At 38.7% G+C, this 16,770-nt stretch overlaps 1 long non-coding RNA gene across 1 annotated transcript; it reads right to left on the reverse strand.

Moving 5' to 3' along the window:
* Window positions 1-2,423: 2,423 nt before the first annotated feature.
* On the reverse strand, window positions 2,424-15,509 carry LOC120532117. Its single transcript, XR_005634203.1, has 3 exons — window positions 15,491-15,509; window positions 15,158-15,208; window positions 2,424-2,451 (listed from the first exon to the last, which is right to left on the reverse strand). It is a non-coding gene; the product is annotated as an uncharacterized LOC120532117 (long non-coding RNA).
* Window positions 15,510-16,770: the final 1,261 nt, after the last annotated feature.

Genomic DNA, 16,770 nt, shown 5'->3' on the forward strand with positions numbered 1-16,770 from the left:
GTTAATTCATTTGTTATAGTTATGCTAAAGTAAACAAAGGATTTAAATTTCATTTTCTGAATTGTAGTCCTGTGTCCTTCATCTGTTTTTTTTTTATTCTGTGTCTGTGCTATTCTATCATAAATAAGATCTTATGGCCTTCTAGCAGGATACCTACAGATGTTACATGGGTGTGTGGTGCAGAGCAAGAATCAGTGAAGCAGGCGGCAACTGCAGTTAATCTTGGTTTTGACAGTCATTGGTCATTTTGATCCATTTTTGGAAATTATGAACTTGAATTTTTAACTGTGGATTTGTAAAATTCTGATGGTGATATCACCATAGTATCATTTGAGAGGAATTATTGTTGTTTTACTCTATTTTGCTTTTGTTATTGAACTTGTTCATGTTAATTAGTTTTTATTATTACATTTACGAAGTATCTTTGTTAATCATTTTGTAATTGTCCTTTTGTGTTTTAATTGAATTTATTTAGTTTACTGTATAAGTAAAAATTTCACTGTACACTGTAAATGTGACAGTACTGGGACTATGCAATTATTAAATCTCTTTTCTTTATGTACAGCCCAGGGGATTGGGGCATCCCTTTGCTGCTGGTGGACATTCGTTAAGGGAGGCAATGCTACGGCATTGAGCAGATTGTCTGCATCATCGAGTTCCATTTCCTTCTCCATTCTTTTCTGAGGTTAGTTTGGCCTTTTGTAAGTTATGTCCTTATGGTATTCTGGATTTTCAAATGAATTAACCTTTATTGTATTTGTGTATAACTTGGCCTTATATTTATTGTTACATTATTGTATGACTCAGTCTTGTAGAAGCCATGGGGTGCTATGATTCACACTGTTTCAAAATGGTGATTTGTTTATTTTTTTACTGGCATGCCAGGACCCCATCCAGGCTGGTCCAACATGCTCACCCCTACCACAGAGACACACAACACTAAGGTAGAAATATGAAAATATATACAGTATTAACTGCGGTGGGCTGGTGCCCTGCCCAGGGTTTGTTTCCTGCCTTGCGCCCTGTGTTGGCTGGGATCGGCTCCAGCAGACCCTGTGACCCTGTAGTTAGAATATAGCGGGTTGGATAATGGATGGATGGATATAGTATTAAATCAGCTATTTATAAGTAAATATATATATATTAAATATGCACTGTTTACTAAAACCTACCCTAGTAAATCATAACTGTGTTTACAACAAAAACAGCCCAGTTTACTGGGTGAAGCTGATGATGAAATATGGAAAATGTACAACATAGCAGCCTTTAGGAATGTCCAGTGATGACCTGGAATGGAAGGAGCACACTCTGTATGATGATAACTGCAACGAAAAAAATCCCACAAACAATCAGGGTGATGCCATCAATAACATTATAATCCAGAAATGGTAAAAGGAAAATATTTTGAGGCAGCAGTGATATGCAAATGAAAAAAATAAAATCCTTGCGTCCAAACCAACGATCTTTTTAAATCTCACGCTGTAACAGGCTTCTTCACAGCTGGCCATGCACAGAAGGCTGGGGCAGTCTAGTGGTGCTGTGATCCCACAGCATGCTGGGAATTGAAGTCCCTCTGAAGAAGCACTGTTCCCTTACTTTCTTTATTGTATTTTGTTTGTCATTTTTTATCTTTTTTCATGTCCTTTCTATCTGATAAGAACAATGAGTTCATTGAATTTCAATTAAGTCATTAGTTAATAAATTGTTGAAATTTAAATAAAGCCTGTTTTGGGACTCACAGTCTTCGATTTCTCAGTTTTTGGTAATCTTTTACAAAAATCATAACAAGTGGAAGCTAAAAGGTTCTTCATGGAGGATCTTATTGTTTAGACCTTAGGTATTTTTAACTTTGTTTTTGTTTGTTGGCTCCGACGATTGATTTGGTTATTGCTTTGTCTTTCTGACACTTGCTTTACATCAATGCACTGAGCACATTTTGTTCTGTTTGCCATTTACTGCCAATATTTTTAACTTTCTGTTGTTTACTTCAAGATATTGAACTGTTTAAGGGATCCAAACTGACCATGTCAATCCACTTTTGGTACCTCATGCTTCCCAGATTGACTTTAACTCCACAGGAAATGGATGGGCAAATGTTTCCATATATCTTTGTCTGGTGAATTGACACACAGTGAGTCAGGACTGAACCAGAAATCTAGTTGTTCCAAGCCCAGAATTTCAACCACATGACCACACCATCCTTTAAGAGCAGCAGGGCCTTTGCATTTATTCCCCAAACTGCAGGTCCAAGAGGAAATAAAATCAAGGGATGGTTCCAGTGGGGATGCCTGGATCTCACAAACCTTTTCTAAACAACACTCTTCCTGTCAGAACATACGACTGAGGGTCCTGTTCTTCTTTGTAATGAGGGTCAGTCAATCTTTTCTCTTCTGCTGAGCTCCTAACCCAGTTACTGGGTTAACTGCCTCTAGTGACTTCCCATTCCTCTGGCTAGATAACAGAGACAAGACAGTAAGAAAGGCTGTGTCCCCTTAGTGATACTGTCATGCCATTGACATACAGTAACAAACCTCAAACCCCTTTATTGTATTGTGATTGTAATTGGAAGCCATGGACTTCATAATCAATGTTAAGACTTGGTTCTAAACAGTAATTTGTCCCCAATCTGAACTTAATAATAAAAAGGCAGTCATTTTGACAGGAAAAAAATCACTTTAAAAGACCCAGCATGCTTCATAATAGCACTGATATGTGAATGAACTGTTTGGGTTCTGCTTAAATGTGCTCTGGAAGGATAAGCTGATATATGTTTAATGAGCCAATATTGAACCAATGGTAAATGGAAAATTAACAATGAGGAATGAGGCAGTAGTCACTGGGCTCCATCAAACAAAACATTTTGAAAAAAAGCCTTTTGGGAAATATTACTCAGGAGCACAAAATTTCTTCCCATAAAGCAAAACACGAAAATCCCTGCCTGAGCTCTCCAACATGTCCATTAGTGATATGCTTCTGAGCCTAAGTGTTTCTATGGGCTGAGGCTGGAGGAGCACAAGAGCTAAAAGAGGCGTAAAAGTGACAATGTGCCAAAAGTACAGTGAGGCTGAAACGGACAGAGCCCAGTGCTTAAACAAGTCCTCCTTACTTTGTCAGGAGCCTGAATGGTCACTAGCGAAGGCTACACTTTTCAGTCTGAATCCAGGGGCCTGAACTCACCTCCAGCAGCTTCTAGTGAAGACACACAACCAAGAGAGCTGCCACCCGAGAAAGCTTCTTGTTGCTGACACCTACTATACCTCGTTATTATTATGTAAATATTATAGAAACCTGGGTTGCATTCCCAGCCCAGTCCACAACAATCGTATGGGGCTTGCATGCTGCACCCTGTGTCTGTGTAGACTGTCTATTACTCCAGTATCATGTGTGTTAGGCTCTCTGGTAACCCGGTGTGAGTAAGTGTGGATATGTGTAGGATCAAATAGGATCATCCAGCATAAGTTAATTTAACCTTTATTCCTGATATTCTGTTTTCCTGCTGATTAATCAATCCCAAGTGGTCACAACCATTAAATTACAGTAGCTTACACACACTTGGCCAAATCAGAGTCACCACTCAGCCTAACCTTCATTTCTGAGATATGTGAGGAAAACAGGAGTACTTGAAGAAAAAAAACACATTTTTTTTCATGAAACATCTAGTAGCAGCAGTAGATGCAGTAGTGTGCACAGTGAAATTCTTATTTGATTTTCTGACAAACATGCTATAACATTTACCATCTCCCACGGCCATGTTAAACTAGAGTCTACTTTGGTAACAGCACTAACCTGTTGTTTTAGTGCTCCATTTTGGGACAATGCGGTGGTGGAATAAAGTTGCCATGGAGGTCTAAGTTTAAAAAGACTGCCTGCAAATACTGTATACACGTAATGGGAATTGTGGTAAAAATAAGTATAGAGAAAGTTCATTGTTTGACTTACCTACAAGATGAACGAGCAGCCACTGCAGCGTGCCGAGAGTTTAAAGCTAGGAAGAACTATACTTGAATAGAGTCTGATGCACAATATACATCTCAATGTCATTTTATATTGGGGAACCCTGGAAGATGTAAGTGGGGATTGGTTAATCAGAAAGGTGAGCTGTATAAAACTGTGACCAAACTGACAGGGGTTGTCTTTTGAGTGGTCTTCAGGCAAGTGTACACTTCAGAGCTGCTGAGTTTGTGGAGCAATAAGAACAGTGTGTAATTTTGTATACTGTATATTGATAATATCAAATTTACTTCCGTGATTTTGTTTTTCTCAATATTGTCACTGTGCTTTAGTTTTTACTTTTGGATTTTGATTATTTTCTATCTGTTCTACGTGAACTATGTAATAAGAAGGAGGATGAAGAATCTTTTGTCTTTATTATTTTTCTTGTCAATTTTTAATTTGGAGCCATTGTAATTATTTTAAATAGCACTTGCACTATTTTTCTTGGTTTGTTAATATTCTTGTAGTCAACTGTATATGGGTTTGCAAGAAATTGCTTTTTAAATACCGTATATAGTTCTCCCGCGTATAAGTTGGGACTTGATTTTACTGTATAATTTCCGGTATTTTATAAATTTGGTCGTATAAGTCAAATGCGGAAAACTTATGCTATTGGTCCAAGAGATTATGATATGCTAATGCCCACCTGAGAGAGTAACCACAGAGCACACTGCCTTTTTTTTATGTATTGTGCCTATGTGACCACACGGTAATACCCAAACTATTCTGAAGTGACGTTTGCACTGTTTTATGTGTCTCACACCCTCATACACCTTTATCGTAAGAGCATCCCTTATCTGCGATTGAGCGTTCAATCAGAAGAAAATATGAAGCTGCTTTTAAGTTAAAAGTCGTTTAAATGGCGAAAAAAATTGGTAACTGCACTGCTGCAACAAAATTCGATGTGTCTGAGAAATTAGCGCGAGATTGGAGGAAGCAAGAAGATGTAAAAAATTAAGCGTCATATTTTTGAACGGGCGTATAAGTTTGGTTCTGATTCTATGATCGATTTTTTCAGGTTTCGGGATCTGACTTATACAAGAGTATATACGGTAGTTTTGACACATCTGGGATAAACCAGAAATTCTGTTTTGGAATAGTTATTTTTACCTGTGCCTCAATTCTTTTGATTCCCAAAAAAATAAATAATTTATGACCTCTAACCCCAAACACAAAAAACAATAATATTAATTGGAAGAAAACATGTAGAGAATTGTAAACTAGAAAAAGAAGTAAGGACAACTCACACTGACAGGTTTTTCAAAATGTATCAGTAGTCTTGGACAAGCAGGAAGTGTAAAAACACTTCCAGCGGAACTTGCCAAACAGCAGCAAAGCAAACATTCTCAAAAATTCCTCAAAACTGTGGCGTCCAAAGAAAAACAAAACAACATTGTGGGAGAATGCTGAAAATTTGTAATATTATGAAATCTCCTCTAAAACAAAACTGAAATGTCAGAAAAAGATTTCTTAGGCTTCAAAACACTATTTTACACATGGAACTTTCGATAAAAGTCTAAAAATACCCAGAAATAATTAAATAAAGCAGCTGATCATTAATAAAGTGTACCAAATACCAAAATTCCTGATCTGAGTCTGACAGACTGTTCTGTTAATTTCTTGAAATTAGGGATGGCAGATTGTATCCATAACAGACAGGCAACAAATGTATTAAGAACAACAAACAATTTCACTAAACTTTCAGAAAATAAAATGTAGAATTAATTAGGCCAAGCAAAACAGTTTCCTAATTCCCCCAACTCTCCAAGTCATATGAGTAACTTTTTAGACATTTCTCAATTTACACTTACATCTGTTTGTAAGACATGGAAACTTAGAGATCACACATAACTGATCAACTGATCATTTGTTTTGTTTTGTGAGTATGAGTTTTGTCCTATATGTGTTTGTAGTAGAAATGGAGCACAATAATAAGCTAAATTAATAAATAAAGAAATAAATAAGTTGTGGATATTAAGAAATAAATGATTGTGGAACACATGGCACACCTTCACTGGTCACTTTAAATTTAATTACAATTCTCAGTTGGTATATAATCTACTGATTGCCCCGGTGTATAAGCCTTGAAGAGGCAGTGAAAGTGTGTTTCTGTATAATTTTGGGAATCATTAATTTAAGATCTTAAAGACTAATCGCTTTATGTCAGCTGTATGCAGTATGATGTGTCATATAAGAGATTTAAAGAGTACATTGGTTTATTAGAGTGCTTCTATCTGAATCTGTCTTTCAACAGAAGAAATTCATTCTCCTTCTCAAAACAATAGTGTAGGGTATTTCAACCAAAAGAGACATTCCTGCTCTCAAGTTACTGAAGCCTACAATGATCACAAAGGCAGCATTTAAACCAGTAATCAGGGAAAATAAAACAAATCTCCAAATGAGGAAACATTTAGCTTTATATACAAGCTGTGAGGACTTTGGCAGTATACATTACCTATCTTAAGTTAGTGACATTTCAGAAGGTTCCTGAGCACAGTTGGGTGCTTTTAGAAAAAACAGAATTTTTACATTTATGTACAAATTGTTCACAGCTGCATTTAAATTTAGTGCATTTTGTATTAATTTTTATTTTTATTTAATTAGGTAATACATAAGAGACGGTGAACTCCATGATCTGTTTTGTGAAGTTACAACTGCATTTGATGTGTGAGACGGCACCATTCTCGCAGTTAACAACAACACTTGAAAATGCTATCTTATCTAATTGGCTTGCTTGTTTTCAGTACTGTATATGACAAGGATAAAGCTGTAATTTTTTGTGAAAATGAGAAACAGAGGAAATAAATTAAGTTTGTAGAGCATCACTGCAAACACAGCATGACTTCCAAATAGTGTTGATTGTTGAATACTCTGTGTTCTCTGGTGACCTTGTTTTCCTAAAAAATTGCCACGTAGCTGGCTTAGGCAAACTTTTTTTCCCACTCATCCCATGATGATTTGCGAGCCCATTGTGACACCACAAAGCTGTAGCAGCCATGTGCAGAATTTTCAGCCATGTCTAATGAAAAATCTTTTCCGATGTGGCCATCGCAAGCATAACAGGAAAAAATGAAATGCTGTTCAGGTACTAAAATGCACTGAAATCACCACTTCCCACGAAGTCCCCGTCCAACAAGGTGCTTGACAGTGTTTTCTGATACTTTTCCCTATCTCTCACTGCACTCGTTTGTTCCATTTATCGCTATTTCAATGCCCAGGGCTTTTTGAATGCTGCATGTGGGTCGTCAGTGAATTTTAAATGGAAAAATTTGGACCGAAGCCACAAAGGTTGAGAAAAACTGCCTGATTTCCATTCTGCATGCATTTAAAATAAACAAAAATCAGTATTACGAGTACTGTGCAATTATAAAAACAAAAGATGTGTTACAGAGACTTTCTTCTTGATGGCAAAAGAAAGTGTGACACATCTAAAACTAAAAAGAGAAAAACATATAATGAACCAGTCCCATTCCACTGCTTCAAAGAAGGGCGAATGTGTATACCAAGAGTGGCATTCAGTGAGGAATGATCTGTATTTCATTTACTTACTGCTAATCTGTGGCTGTTTGTTGCATGTTTGTGGTATTCCTTTTGTCTGCGTCTTTTATTGTTTGAGGGCTAGTGGTGCAGTGATTAGATCACATATGGTCAGATCACCGACTGTATTTGGCCACAATAATTGGTCCAACATACTTGGCAGACTTTTACCTAACCCACTGGGACACTTAAAAGACCATCACACCATTATAATCCCCTCACAACTAGTTCAGTTCCTCCTTACCTATTGACTTCAATACATCACACAGAGTTTGGAGGAGTTTGTGTACATTACTGTGATTTCACTTTAAATTCGAGGTGAAGCAAACTCAATAGGATTCACTCATTACTGTCAAATGATATTTCTGGCTTACCTCGTTCTTTTATTTCACATAGTGAAATGAGGTGAAAGGTTTGAGAGATGCTGATACAGGCAGTCCCCGGGTTACGTACAAGATAGGGACTGTAGGTTTGTCCTTAAGTTGAATTTGTATGTAAGTCAGAACAGGTATATTATTTTAATAAATGCTGTTGTTGACCGACTGTAACCAAGTGCCCTGCCAATGACTGATGGAGTTTCACCCTTCTCTGACCTTTTTATTATTTCTACTTTATTTTCCATGGTGATGTTTTTTCTCTTCTTTACTATATCACCAGCACTTGCATCAGATTTGTGTTTCAGAGACATTGTTGAAGGGTGAAGACAAAAGGTTAGGATGAGCTCTTCTGCACAGCACTGTACACGCTATCACAGCAGGAAGGCACCTGTCATCAACACGTCTGATGTACTAACAAGAGACAACTTCCTACTATGTGCTTAACAGTACAAGCAGGCTTGCTATTGAGAATGACTGGGGGCATCGACGGGCGGTTCATCACTTGCCCACCACACAGTCACCTTCACTACAGTATGCTGCCTGCAGCATCCATCCACCGAGAACGAACACAGTGTGGCCAAAGCCGGGTAGTGAATCGCCCAACCCCAATTCAACAGGCAGCCATCCGAGGCACACTACAATGCTACCCCCAGTGGCCTCCATTCAGCCCCAACCGGGTCACCGCTTGCAGCATTACCAGCCGTGTGTGCTGGGCGGGCAGTGAAACGCCCCCTCCTCCGCACCATCCAGCCTGCGTCCAGTCAAGAGTGGTAGCTGCGGCGGTGTAGTGGGCGGGCAGCAAACCATAGTCCTGCACACGAGCGATAGCTGTGGCCCCGGTGACTATGGACCACGGGTCACCGCTTGCCACCAGGAGCCGCCCGAGGGACACTACACTGCGCAAACAGAGAAATCCCCCCCTCCAGCAACCTCTTGCAACACCCCCAGGCCGAAGATGACGGAGCGGCAGTTACTGAGGCGCATGCGTCACAGCCGCGTCCTCATTCGTAAGATGTAGCTTGGATGTCCATAACCTGGGGACTACCTGTATTTGTGAAGGCACTGAATAATCCTCCAACTTCAACTCAGTTAAGTTTGACTTGAATCCAGCATTACTGTATGATTTGTTTCTTATCTTACAGCTTTTATAGGATAAATTATGTACTATTATGTAATGAATGTGTGGTAATTTAGACTATTGTAAATTGTAATACTCATTCCCTCACCTCAGGTAGTGCATGCTGACTAAAGGTGCTACCAAATTAAGACACACATTAGAGGTGTGATCAGGACTGGGATCCTGCAATCATATAGCGAAAATGGTGTAAAATAACTCTAATAAGAAAATGTCATTGTTTTGATTATGAATAAAAACCATTACATTATAGAAATTTTTGTTTACAAATTAAAAAAATCTAATCATAATGCTGGAAGGATTTTCAGGATCGGATCATGTAATCTTCTATCCGTCCGTCAGCTTCAGAGGTGTGCCGGGCAATGTTCCAAGGCTTTATACTCTTACTCCATGTGCAGGCTTTTACTTGGGTAAATCATGCCATTCCAAACAAGGCAAAGAGAGGATTCAATGTCATGCACACAGAAATAGTACAATACCCATTTTCGTAGTTGTCCCTTTCTCGTCTTCTAATGCTTGCCTAGCAGTTCCAAATGATGGGCCCCTGTGTGCTAAATCTGGCCTGTACATGTGAGTGGACTTATAAAATATTTTTTGTACAGAGCACAGTGACATTAAACTTATATTCTTATTACAGTTGGTGCATTTAATTTGAGTAGAGTGTAAATACTTGCCGAGTAAAATTTTTATTGCGTGGACAAGGAAATGCAGATAACAACAACAATGACTCCAAGACTGGCTGGGCCATTTAGATTTCTAGTGTCCTTTAAGCAGAATGGTTGAGATCTCAAGTTGAGCTAATAGCTACAGGAGGCACTAATCTGGTTTTAGCCACAGTGCTGTGGGTGTGGGAAATAATTTGATGAGTCTAAAAATGTTTACTATTCAAGACTGTCATGGTACAGAAATTGCGGTTAAAGATATTCATTGATAGCTCAGGCAATTAAGTGACTTCTATTAGGCTAGTTACAAGAATAGACTCCAATAGTAGAATACAATGTGGCTGACACAAAGCATGAAACCAATTTTCATTACAGTCATGCCACTAGGAGTGTTTTTTGAAGAGGTTGGTGAATTTAAGTGGAGTAGAGTGTAAGAGTATTTGATGTGGCGTTTAAGAATCTACCCTTCATCAATCCTAGGGAACGGTGGGGAAAAAAAAACCTTTCAGTTAGCATCTCGGAAAAGCAGTGGAGCTCAGCCATACATAGAATACATCCATAGATTATATCCCAACCACAGGGTCATGGGGGTCTGCTGGAGCCAATCCCAGCCAACACAGGGTGCAAGGCAGGAAACAAATCACCAGGCAGGGTGCCAGCCCACCACAGGGCACACACACACACTAGGGACAATTTAGGATCGCCAATACACCTAACCTGCATGTCTTGGGACTATGGGAGGAAACCCACGCAGACACGGGGAGAACATGCATACCCCACGCAGGGAGGACCCGGGAAGTGAACCCTGGGTCTCCTAACTGCGAGGCAGCAGCGCTACCCACTGCGCCAAAGTGTCGCCCATAGAATACATTCTTGTTCCATATCACAAACTTACCTTGTTTAACTGGAAAAGATCCATACCACCTTCTATCACTCAATGGGTTCTATATTATCTCAAATTAAAAAAATCTAATTCTCTCTAAGAGGATATGTTCACAACTTTTTAAAACATGGCAAAAATACAAAAATATAATTTCTGAATAAGCATGCTGGACTCGTGATGGACTCTTTACTCTCTGTCCTATTATTTTTTTTATTACAGTATATTTAAAAACTTAGATCGGGGTGTTAAACACATGTGCATGGGAGGCAGCCAAAAGGCTCGAATGGATGTAATTACATGCTGGACCAGGGCAGTCATTGTTCACTGGCCCTTTTTGTCTTTCCTCTGCAGATCAGCTGAAAGAAATCCCACCTGAGTCTAAGTACGTCACTACTGGTTCCAGTCATACTGACTTCACTTCTGGTTCTGGACATCACTTTTTCCAGCTCACCTACACTGTATAAACGTCATTTTCACTTTGTCAGTCAGTCAGGTCTGTGTTGGACTCCAGTCGGTAAAGACCTGTTATTTTTGCCTAAATCACTTATTTCAAATATACAGGGTGGCTACGCCAAACCTTTTTCCGTTTTCTTTATTCCACAGGGATTAGGTGCTCATGTCTGTCTTCATTTTCTCTTTCTCTTGGATGGTGGTTCAATCTTGTTTTTTTCCCTTTGTATTTCTAATTTTCTTTTGCTTTCCATGGATTTATTCTGAAATAAATTTTTGTATCTGTTACATTACTAATATAATATTTGTTTGATTGACTAGTATGCCATTGTAATGTTTTTTGAAAATAAACTAAAAATAATAAAAAGAAGCAGGCATGCCTTTTAAGGAGGCTGGTGAATTTAAGTGCAATAGAGTATAACTGTGATAAATCTTCTAGCCTGTTACTATGGAATAGTAGTGATTATCCCCAGAGATCAAGTAATAGTGACACTAATTGAGTATCTGAAGATTGCCATTTTACGTTGACCCATCTGTTTTATAAAAAGTCTGTGAATTTAAGTGGGGTAAGTTTTATGAGTGTTTGAAACTTTAGTTGAAGAGCATGATGGCCATGGTTTGATCCCAGGTGAGCCACTGGGATATGAAAAGTGATCCAGATCTTGGTATCATATTTTCTTGTATCCCTTTATCTCCTCAGTCATATGAAAAAATCAGTGGTCTCATAACAAAGACAAAGTCTCCTTGTTCAGGGTCAAAGCTTCCATTTCTATTGCTGCGCCACCTGCATTTCATGCGAAGCTTATCTTTATAAAGCTGACCTTGTCAGATTTATATAAGCAATTTCACTATCATCATTATCTCTACTCAGATTTTATTTAATCTGACTGTAATGAATGGATGGATGGACTTTAAAGCACCCAAAACTATTTGTTTTTTCCTTTGCATAACAACCATATTGTATTGATTTCTCTTATATTTTTATTTTCGTTTTTGATTTTGGATTGATCTTTTAAGTGCCTATTTTAGTAGCAGTCAAGACAAAGTCCTTTATACTTTCACAGAATGCCTGCTGGCATGTTTACTGTAAATGTAATAAGGCTTTGTAATTTTGCATTGTTGTAGATTGGCACCCATTCAGGACTGGTTCTTGTGTTCCTGTATTGTGCCTGATACTGTAGACCGTGGCTCCAACTCCTTGCAATTCAGTACAGAATTCAATGAATTCAAAACAAGATGAATAAGTGGATTATTTTTGGAAATCTTTGTAAGTGCTTTGGGTGTGTGTTCTGAGAAGAGCAATATGGAAGAATAAACACAGCTGAGTTATGTTTATTTGCTGAATTGATGCTGTTAACCCTAAGTAATTGTTTGGATCAGATGGTATGAGGAGCTGTGAACTGCGCCTCTTGTCCTATGTATGCTGCTATGAATGAGGATACATCAGGGTTTCTCAACCTTTAAGTATTTGCAACCCGAGTTTTCATAACAGTTTTAATTGCGCCCCCCTAACATTTTTTTGAAACCCTAATAAAATGTATTCCTATATTTTTTGCTGCCGATACACCTCTACAAGTTTTATTATACCTACTTAACTTTTATCGACATCTATCTAACTCCATATTTATTTTTCTAGTATCAGAATGTAGTTTAAGTTAATTTGTTTTGGTTTCAACAGATGTATTTTTCATATTTTCGATTTTTGTTTTCTTTTTTTCACATCTTCACGTCCCCTTTTTTGTTACTTCACACCCCCCCAGGTTCAGAACCGGCAGGATGCATAATAAAGTGTTTCTTGTCACTTCTTATATAGAAACCAGGCTTTTGTCCTCTCCTTGGTGTGCTGGAGGAACTTGTTTACGTGTCAACTCTGCCTTCCATTACAGTAGATGTTAAGTACTGTTAAGTGAATCACTTCATAAAACACACTGGGAGAAAATATAATCTGAATGGCTTAGTGTAAAGTGGGGAGTAGCAAACAGAAACTGAAGCCCGAGTGAACAGCACAATACAATGTTATTTTGGAGAATTTTGTTAGGTTGGCAAGAAAGTGTTGGGCCTCTTCTTGTTAAAATTGGTCAAATGTTTGAGACCCAACTCTCTCTTTCTGATCTTTGTTTTTTTCTGTTTTACTGATGCTCTCACCAAGATTAGTTACTGTCTTTCCCCCGTGCTGTCCGTATGGGTTCTACTCCACACTGCCTTGAACTGGAAAAAAGTAGTCTGAAAAAGACTGGATCGATACTTCCATAAAATCATGAGTTTAGTGTTAGTGTGGATGTGCTTTTCCAGGTACTTGGGCTTTTTTACATGTTGACCTAAATCTTCCGCCACGTGAGCTCACATTTCATTTGAGCTGCAATCTCTTTTTGTAGAAGCAAATTGTGGGCATAGCAACCAAAACAAATGCATATAAATATGATCTGAATGGATTTCAAGGAAATGATGTAATTGGGATTTGAAGTGGAATTCCTATTTGCCTTTGTTTGCTTCCCTTCTCTCCTGGTTGTGCCAGCCACTAATAACATCTCTCCCTCTGTCTCTTCATGTTAACAGACTGAGCCATAAAAGAGCTGAAGGCTGGAGGAGTAGAGCAGGATTGTCTCTTTGGAGCATACAGCAGCAGCCTCCTCCTGAATGCTTAAATCTTTTAAACACTATTAACTGAAAACAGGAAATCTGAATTTGGACACTGTACTGTTTGAAGAGTTTCTATGCAATGACGGTAGAGAAATTACTCACTGGAGACCTACATTGTTGCTCTGGCCAGGCACTGTGCTGGGCAGTGTAGAGTGTGTAGCACAATGGCCTCAAGAGGCCAGGCAGAAAACAGGAACCAGACTTTATCATGGATATCATGCATATAGGGTGAGGTCTTTATTACTTTGTGGAAGAAGTATGATATATTAGAGCTGAGAACATGGACTGCAATATTACATAATCAACTTTATATTAAACAATAACATCAGGCAAACCTTAAAGAGGTTGTTGCTATTAAACTTTACAAACAGTAAAAAGGAATTTACACAGCAGCCAAAGCATAAGAAAAAATGCAATTTTTTTTAAAGTGACAGGATAATTCAGTAGGACAATGTGTAAAGAAGAGAAGAGACTGCCACAATATCCATCCATTATCCAACCCGCTATATCCTAACTACAGGGTCACGGGGGTCTTCTGGAGTCAATCCCAACCAACACAGAACGCAAGGCAGGAAACAAACCCCGGGCAGGGCGCCAGCCCACCGCAGGGCACACACGCACACCCACGGGACAATTTAGGATTGCCAATGCACCTAACCTGCATGTCTTTGGACTGTGGGAGGAAACCCACGCAGACTCGGGGAGAACATGCAAACTCCACGCAGGGAGGACCCAGGAAGCAAACCTGGGTCTCCCAACTGTGAGGCAGCAGCGCTACCCACTGCACCACCGTGCCGCCCAGCTGGCACAATATGTTTATGCATAATTGATAAATTAAATTCAGGGCTGAAGAAAAAGCTTTAACTATCATATGTGTTATTCATCAAAACTGGGGAACTTTCATTGTTGCAGACGTGATGCAGTAATGTATTTTAACTCTCAATAGTCCGCTGACATCCTGACAAACTAGTTATGCCACTGAACTTTGTTTATTGTGTAGCATCATATGGTAGAACCCTACCAAACTAAGACCCTATGAGTTACTTTGCAAGAGCCTTTTTCATGAACTTACCTCCATGAAGTTAGAGATGACCTTTAAACTGCTTGCTCTAAAGAAAAGACAAACACCCTGTACGAAAAGGACAAAAACGTGGAATGAACAAGAAAACAGTACTCTTTTGGAAAAATATAGAAGAGATGGCATCTAGCTACTCCACAAAAAGGTCAGTCAACAGCTGGCACCCTGCCGGTTCTTTCATTCTTTAACCCACCCTTGCATTGACATTTCAGGGTTCAGCTGGAAAACATTGCAGAGTATCTGCATGAACACAAGACTCGTGTGAGGCAGAATCCTGACAAACATTAGAATGACATTAAGCAAACATGGGAGGCATCAAGCAAATGCCACAAGCACACACGGAGCAGCAAAAATGAATGAATGATATAATCAATAAAAATGTACACAAAACACCCGACTTACTTATCATTCAGTCTTCACATTGCGCTACTTTCTAAGACCTAGTTTCTTCATCTGAAAAATATTGCAAAATTAAGATGGTCTCTTAAACTGCAAGATCTTTTAAAGCTTCTTTACTCATTCCTCTCAAGCGTGATTGACTATTGTAATACATTATTAGTCTGACTATTCAAGCTAATCTCTTGCTTCTCTTCAGTTAATTTAAAACATGGCAGCAAGGATCATAGCTAAAACTAAGAATTAGGACCATGTAATAGCACTTTGTAAATCACTTCTCTGATGTCAGTTGAGTTCGGAGTCAATTTTAAAATCTTATACAAACAGTTTAGCACTTACCCAAATATTCCACATAAATGGTGATCTCATAATGACATGAAAACTACGAGGCCAAGCCTAAGCTACAGTATAGAGCAGGGGTCGCCAAGTCCGGTTCTAGAGGACCACCATGGCTGCAGGTTTTCATTCTAACCCTTTTCTTAATGAGTGCCCTGCTAGTGCTGCTAATTAACTTCTTGTGAATTTATTTTAATTGAATTGCTTTTTTAAGATTTGTTTCCCTTGAATTTCTTCATTGTTCCTCTGAATTGCTTGTTTCTTTCCTTAAATGGCACCCAAACAGAAATTAAATGTGAAGTGAGTGAGCCAACGGAAGACCAACCAAGGTCCAGGTCCTCAAACTCCAACCAGCTGCTTAATGAGGTGCCAATTACTGTTGTTAATTAAACCCATTGTTTAATTTTGTGGCTTGTTGCTGCTCTTGTGGTGCATTAAGAGACATTTCTGAAATTGTTGATTTTTCTCTTTTCAAAGAGCGCTGTTAAAATGTTTTGGGGACCTGAACAGAGACATTCCTGAGACCTTCATCTTTCTTTATTCTCAGATATTGTATGATGGACACCAGTTGTTTAGGCTCATTTTGTGTCTCATTATTGTTTGGCTGCTAATGAAGGAAAAAGAAACAATCAAGGGGTCTGAGTCGTCAAGAACAAGTCTATTAAAAGAAGTTAATTAGCAGCAAAAACAGGTCACTCATTAAGAAGAGCTGCATCACGGTGGTCCTCCAGGACTGGAGTGGGCGAACCCTGGTATAGAGCACCTAACCTGCAGAATGTTCTACTTGCCAAATGGCCCCATTGGTCTCGCTTTAAAATCAAGACTGAAGGCTCACTAACCTAGAATGACACACTCCTAGTAGAGCTGCTGCTTAGGCTGTTTGTTATTACTCTCTTTTGTTGAGTTTTTCAATTAAGTTCAATTTATTTCAATATAGCACACTTCACAGAGTATGAGTGCAAGATTCAAGCTATAATTGAATGACTTAAATAAAATTGCACTACACATTTTTTTTCAAAAGTTTAGCTTCTTTATAAAATGTTAGTGATTATGATAGACAACTTTAAGCTGAACACGATTAAATTGATGAACTGTTACTCCTCAAAAGAACTCACAAAGACTTTTCACTTTCTTCTGCTCTGTGTTTCACAGAAGCTTAGTTACAGTAAATGAATCCATCCTGGACTCCGCATTACACCTGCCCAGCTTTCAATTTTATAGAGAGGACCGTGTATCGGAGACATCAGGGAAAAAAAGAGGAGCCGGAATCTGCGTTTATATCA

The sequence above is a fragment of the Polypterus senegalus genome, chromosome 7 (genome assembly GCF_016835505.1).
Source record: "Polypterus senegalus isolate Bchr_013 chromosome 7, ASM1683550v1, whole genome shotgun sequence".
Taxonomy (NCBI): Eukaryota; Metazoa; Chordata; class Cladistia; order Polypteriformes; family Polypteridae; genus Polypterus; species Polypterus senegalus.